Source organism: Rhinopithecus bieti, unplaced genomic scaffold, assembly GCF_001698545.2.
Source record: "Rhinopithecus bieti isolate Rb0 unplaced genomic scaffold, ASM169854v2 scaffold_6776, whole genome shotgun sequence".
Classification (NCBI taxonomy): Eukaryota; Metazoa; Chordata; class Mammalia; order Primates; family Cercopithecidae; genus Rhinopithecus; species Rhinopithecus bieti.
Window position 1 is genome coordinate 57409 of NW_016805299.1, and position 6000 is coordinate 63408.

At 37.2% G+C, this 6000-nt stretch overlaps 1 protein-coding gene across 2 annotated transcripts in view; it reads left to right on the top strand.

The window, feature by feature from the left end:
• CYP4X1 (cytochrome P450 family 4 subfamily X member 1) overlaps positions 1-6000 on the top strand; it is a 57638-nt gene that overhangs the window by 44384 nt on the left and 7254 nt on the right. The gene's annotated exons all lie outside the window — the stretch shown is intronic.

Below are 6000 nucleotides of genomic sequence, written 5' to 3' on the forward strand. Positions count from 1 at the left end.
CATTATAAAAGTATATTAGAGATCTCATTTTATAAGGAAATAGAAGCCCTTTCCTACCATAAACTAAAGGTTTAATCTATATAGCACAAAATACAATGTTAAGTAATCATTTTTAATTTTTTTAACTGACAAAAATTGTGCATATACATGTTATATATATGTATGTATATATATGATATACAACATGATATTTTGATATATGTACACATTGTGGAATGACTAAATCTATCAATGGACGTGTTCATTAACTCATACTTATTTTTTGTGATGAGGACATTTAAAATCTACCCTCTTAGCAATTTTCAAGTATACAAATTTTTATTAACTCCAGTCACATATTATACCATGCATCTCCTAAACTTATTCCTCCTGTCTGACTGATATTTTGTATCCTTTGACTAACATCCCTGTAATCCCCCATTCTCCCACAGCCCCTGGTAACCACTGTTCTACTCTCTGCTTCTGTGAGTTCCATGTTTTAGATTTCCACATGTGAGATCATGTGGAATTTGTCTTTCTGTGCCTGGCTTATTTCACTTAGCATAATGTCCTCCAAATTCATCTCTGTTGTCATAAATGACAAGATACCATCTTTGCTATGGCTAATGAATATTCCATTGTTTATGTATATACCACATTTTCTTTATTCATTTATCCAATGATGGACACTTAAGTTGATTCTGTATCTGGGCTATTGTGAATAATGCTGCAATGAACATGGGAATGTAGATGTCTCTTCAACACACTGATTTCGTTTTGTTGGGTTGTATATACAGAAGTGGAATTGCTGCATCATATGGTAGTTCTATTTTTAATTTTTTGAGGAAACTCCATACCATTTTCCATATGGCTGTACTAATTTACATTGCCACCAACAGTGTATAAGGGTTCTTTTTTCTCCACATCCTCACCAATATTTGTCTTTTTGGTAATAACCATTGTAATGAGCATGAGGTGATGTCTCATTATGGTTTTAATTTACATTTCCCTGATGATTAGCGATGTTGAGCATTCTTTTATATACCCGCTGGCCACTCATATGTCTTCTTTTAGAAATGTTATTTTAGGTTTTCTGATTTTTAAATCCAGTTATTTGTTTTCTTGCTATTGAATTGTGTGAGTTCCTCATATATTTTGAATATTAACCCCTTATCAGATATATATCATTTGCAAACATGTTCTCCCATCCTTTAAATTGTCTCTTCACTATGTTGATTGTTTCCTTTGTTGTGCAGAAGCTTTTTAGTTTGCTGCAAAACTATTATCTATTTTTTTTTCTGTTGACTATACTTCCAGAGTGGTATCCAAAAAGTCATTGCCAAGAATAATATCAAGAAGCTTTCCCTATGTTTTTTTTCTAGTCGTTTTATAGTTTCAAGTCGTTTGTTTAAATCTTTAATCCATTTTGAGTTGATTTTTGTATATGGAGTGAGATAAAGGTCCACTTTTATTCTTCTACTAGTGCATATCCAGTTTTCTCAACAGCATTTATTGAAGATACTGTCCTTTCACCACTGTATGTTCTTGGCACCTTTGTAGATCAGTTGACAGTAAATGTGTGGGTGTATTTCTGGGCTCTTCATCCTGTTTTATTAGTTTATATGTCTCTTTTTAGAAGCACTATGCTGTTTTGGTGACTAGAGCTCTGTAGTCAATTTCAGATCAGGTAGTATGATGCCTCCAGCTTTGCTCTTTTTGCTCAAAATTGCTTTGGCTATTTGAGTTTTTATGATTCCATCAAATTTTAGGGTTTTTTTTTCAATTACTGTAAATAATGCCATTGGAATTTTGATGGAGATTGCACTGAATCTTTGGGTAATGTGGATATTTTAACAGTATTAATGCTTCCAATTCTTGAACACAGGGTGTTTTTCAATTTGTGTTTTCTTCCATTTCTTTCACCAGTGTTTTTGTCTTAATTTAATTGTTTTATTTCCCTAGATTTTGGGGTAACAAGTGGTGTTTGGTAATGAGTAAGTTCTTTAGTGGTGATTTATGAGATTTTGGTGTACCCGTCACCCAAGCAGTATACACTGTACCCAATTTGTAGTCAGTCTTGTATCCCTCACCTCCCTCCCACCATTTCCCCCAAGTCCCCAAAGTCCATTGTATCATTCTTATGCCTTTGCATCCTCATAGCTTAGCTCCCACTTAGGAGTGAGAACATCTAATGTTTGGTTTTCCATTCCTAAGTTACTTCACTTAGAATATTGGTTTCCATTTCCATCCAGGTTGCTGCAAATACCTTTATTTTGTTCCTTTTCATGGCTGAACAGTATTCCATTGTATATACATCCTACAATTTCTTTATCCACTATCGATTGATGGGCATTTGGGCTGGTTCCATATTTTTACAATTGTGAATTGTGCTGCTACAAACATGCAGGTGCAAGTGTCTTTTTCATATAATGACTTCTTTTCCTCTGGGTAGATACCCAGTAGTGGGATTGATGGATCACATGGTAGTTCTACTTTTAGTTCTTTAAGGAATCTCCACACTGTTTTCCATAGTGGTTGTACTAGTTTACATTTCCACCAGCAGTGTGGAAGTGTTCCCTGTTCACTATATCCACACCAACATCTATTATTATTTGATTTTTTTGTTATGGCCATTCTTGCAGGAGTAAGGTGGTATGCTATTGTGGTTTTGATTTGCATTTCCCTGATCATTAGTGATGTTGAGCATTTTTTCATATATTTGTTGTTGGCCATTTTGGTATATCTTTTTTTTTTTTTTTTTTTTGAGACGGGAGTCTTGCTCTGTCGCCGGGCTGGAGTGCACGAGTGACACCCCGGATCGTCAACGCACTGCAAACTCACACCCTATCACCGGCAATTTCACGCCATTCTCCCTGCCTCAAGAGCCATCCCTGAGTAGCCTGGGACTACAGGCCGACCCAGCCACCCACACCCAACGCCACCACCACCCCCCAGCACCCCCCTCAAGCCACAGCTATCACAGAACCCCCAGCACCCTCACAAGACCCTCAACCCACGGCTAGTATTTTATTCGAGATATTACCTCTTCTAGCTAAGGACAGAGAGTTTCACCGTGTTAGCCAGGATGGTCTCCGAATCACTCCTGCACCCCCAACGCGTCGTGATCCACCATTCTCGCAGCCACCTCCAAAGTGCTGGGATTACAGGCTTGAGCCACCGCGCCCAGCCTGTACATCTTCTTTTGAGAATTATCTATTCATGTCCTTTGTCCATTTCTTGATGGGATTTTTTTTTCTTGCTAATTTGTTTGAGTTCCCTGTAGATTCCGGATATTAGACCTTTGTTGGATGTATAGGTTGTGAAGATTTTCTCCTACTCTTTGGGTTGTCTGTTTACTCTGCTGATTATTTCTTTTGCTGTGCAGAAACGTTTTAGTTTAATTAAGTCCCACTATTTATCTTTTTGTTGTTTTTGTTGTTTGGGGTTGTTTTGTTTTGTTTTGTTTTAGCTTGGTTTTCCATCTGCTTTTGGGTTCTTGGTCATAAAATCTTTGCCTAAGCCAATATCCAGAAGGGTTTTTCTGATCTTCTAGAATTTTTACAGTTAAGGTCTTAGATTTAAGTCTTTGATCCATCTTGAGTTGATTTTTGTATAAGGTGAGAGATGAGAATCCAGTTTCATGCTTCTACATGTGGTTAGCCGATTATCCCAGCACAGTTTGTTGAATAGGGTTAATATTTGCTTTATATATTTAGGCGTTCCTATTTTGGGTACATATTTATTTACAACTATCATATCCTCCTGATTGATTGACCCCTTTCTCATTATATAATGGTCTTCTTGTCTCTTTTACAGTTTTGTCTTAAAGCCTAATTTTTCTGATAAAAGTTAAGCTACCTTTGCTCTCTTTTGGTTTCTATTTGCATGAAATATTTTTTCCAACCCTTCACATTCACTCTATGTGTGTTCTTAAAGATGAAATGAGAATCTGTAGAGGCATATGCTTGGGTCTTGTTTTTTTTTTTTTTTTTCATTCATTCATTCAGCCACCCTTTTGATTAGAGAATTTAATTCATTTGTATTCAAGGTAATTATTGACAGACAAGGACTTACTACTGCCATTTTGTTAATTGTTTTCTTATTGTTTTATAGATCTTTTGTTCCTTTCTTCCTCTCTTACTCTTTTCCTTTGTGATTAGGTGCTTTTCTCTAGTGATGTACTTTGATTTTTACTTTTTATCTTTGGTTGCTCTACTATAGGTTTTTGCTTTGTGGTTACTATGAGGCTTACATGAAGCATAGTTATAAAAGGCTATTTTAAACTGATAACAGCTTAACTTTCCACACTTAAAAAAACCTATACACTTTTACTCTGCCAACTGCCCTCCATTTTAGGTCTTTGATGTCATAATTTACCTAGTTTTGGAGATGTGTCCCCTTATTTTGTATCCCTTAACAAATTATTGTAGCAACAGTTATTTTTATAGTTTTGGCTTTTAACTTTATACTAGAGATAGAAGTAATTAACATACCACCACTACATTATTAGGGTATTCTAAATTGACTATGTATTTACCTTTACCAGTGAGATTTTTGTTTTCAGTTTTCATGTTGTTAATTCGTATTCTTTCATTTGAACTTGGAGAATTCATATTAGTGTTTTTTGTAAGGTGAGTCTAGTAATGGTGAACACCCTTAACTTTTGTTTATCTGGAGATGTCTATCTCTCCTACATTTTGAAAGATAACTTTTGTTCCATGATTGAAATGGACAAAATTGTTTTTTTAATTATGCAAAGTGCCAGGGTAAGCAGAATTACTCTTTTTTTTTGAGACCAAGTTTCGCTCTTGTTGCCCAGGCTGGAGTGCGGTGGCACGATCTCGGCTCACTGCAACCTCTGCCTCCCGTGTTCAAACATTTCTCCTGCCTCAGCCTTCCTGAGTAGCTGGGATTACAGGCATGCGCCACCATGCCCGGCTAATTTTGTATTTTTAGTAGAGACGTGGTTTCACTGTGTTGGCCAGGCTGGTCTCGAACACCTGACCTCAGATGATCCACCCACCTAGGCCTCCCAAAGTGCTGGGATTACAGGTGTGAGCTACTGCGCCCAGCCAGAATTACTTTTATTTATCCTGAGCTCAAGTGAGGAAGAAATAATTCAAAATTAGAATTTCACATTATCTAATGGCCAAAGCCTGCATTCAAAATAAGTAATCAGAAAACATATAAAACACAGTAAGGTAAACAGACTATATGCAGTCATTTTATTGAACCAATCTGACTAGGTAGGATGCAAATTAAAAAAAAAAAAAAAAAAACTTTTTTCTTCTCCCACTTACAAACTTTAAACTTGCTTTGTGGAGAAAGTTCTTTATCTCTGGGGAAAATTCCTGAGTGGGTCTCATAGAGTTCTCATTCATTTAAATCACAAGAACAGTCTTATGTCAGTAATTAAACTGTCTGGCCCAGTGTGGTAACGAAACTTTCAAATGCTTATCCACTTGAGCTTTTCTTTCCATCCCGGCTTGGTACTTCTTTGGGCCTAGAAGCCAGCAGTGGGCAAGGGGTTTATCGTTGACTTATTCTTACTGACCAGCTCCCCAATACCCAGTAGCTGCTGTTTCTGGCCCTTCCAGGAATGGTTTTAGGAGGAAAGGGGATAAGGACTAAAGGGCTGGTAATATTGTGATCATACCAAAGGGCTTGGTGGATATTCCATGCTTCCCTTTCTCTCAAGGAGAAACTCCCTTTCTTGGAGACTCTCTCACTAGAACTTTCCAATGGTGATTCAGGGTACAAGAGAATCTTTGTCCTTAGGCAGAGTCTTTTTCAAGCTGGTCCCAGAGCTCTCCCTCTTGCCAGTTAATTGGTTCAAAGACACAGTTGCATATCCTTGCCTTGCCTCTGCTGCTGTCCTCTGCCTTTCTGTCTGTTCTGAGTTACAGCCTTTCACATTAGTCCTGTACTCCCCAGTCTCCAAGGACCACAAGTCAGATCATCTAAGTGATTCTCTTGAAGCCTCTTGTTTAAGATGGGGGAAGCACCCTTCCTTTTCCTTTT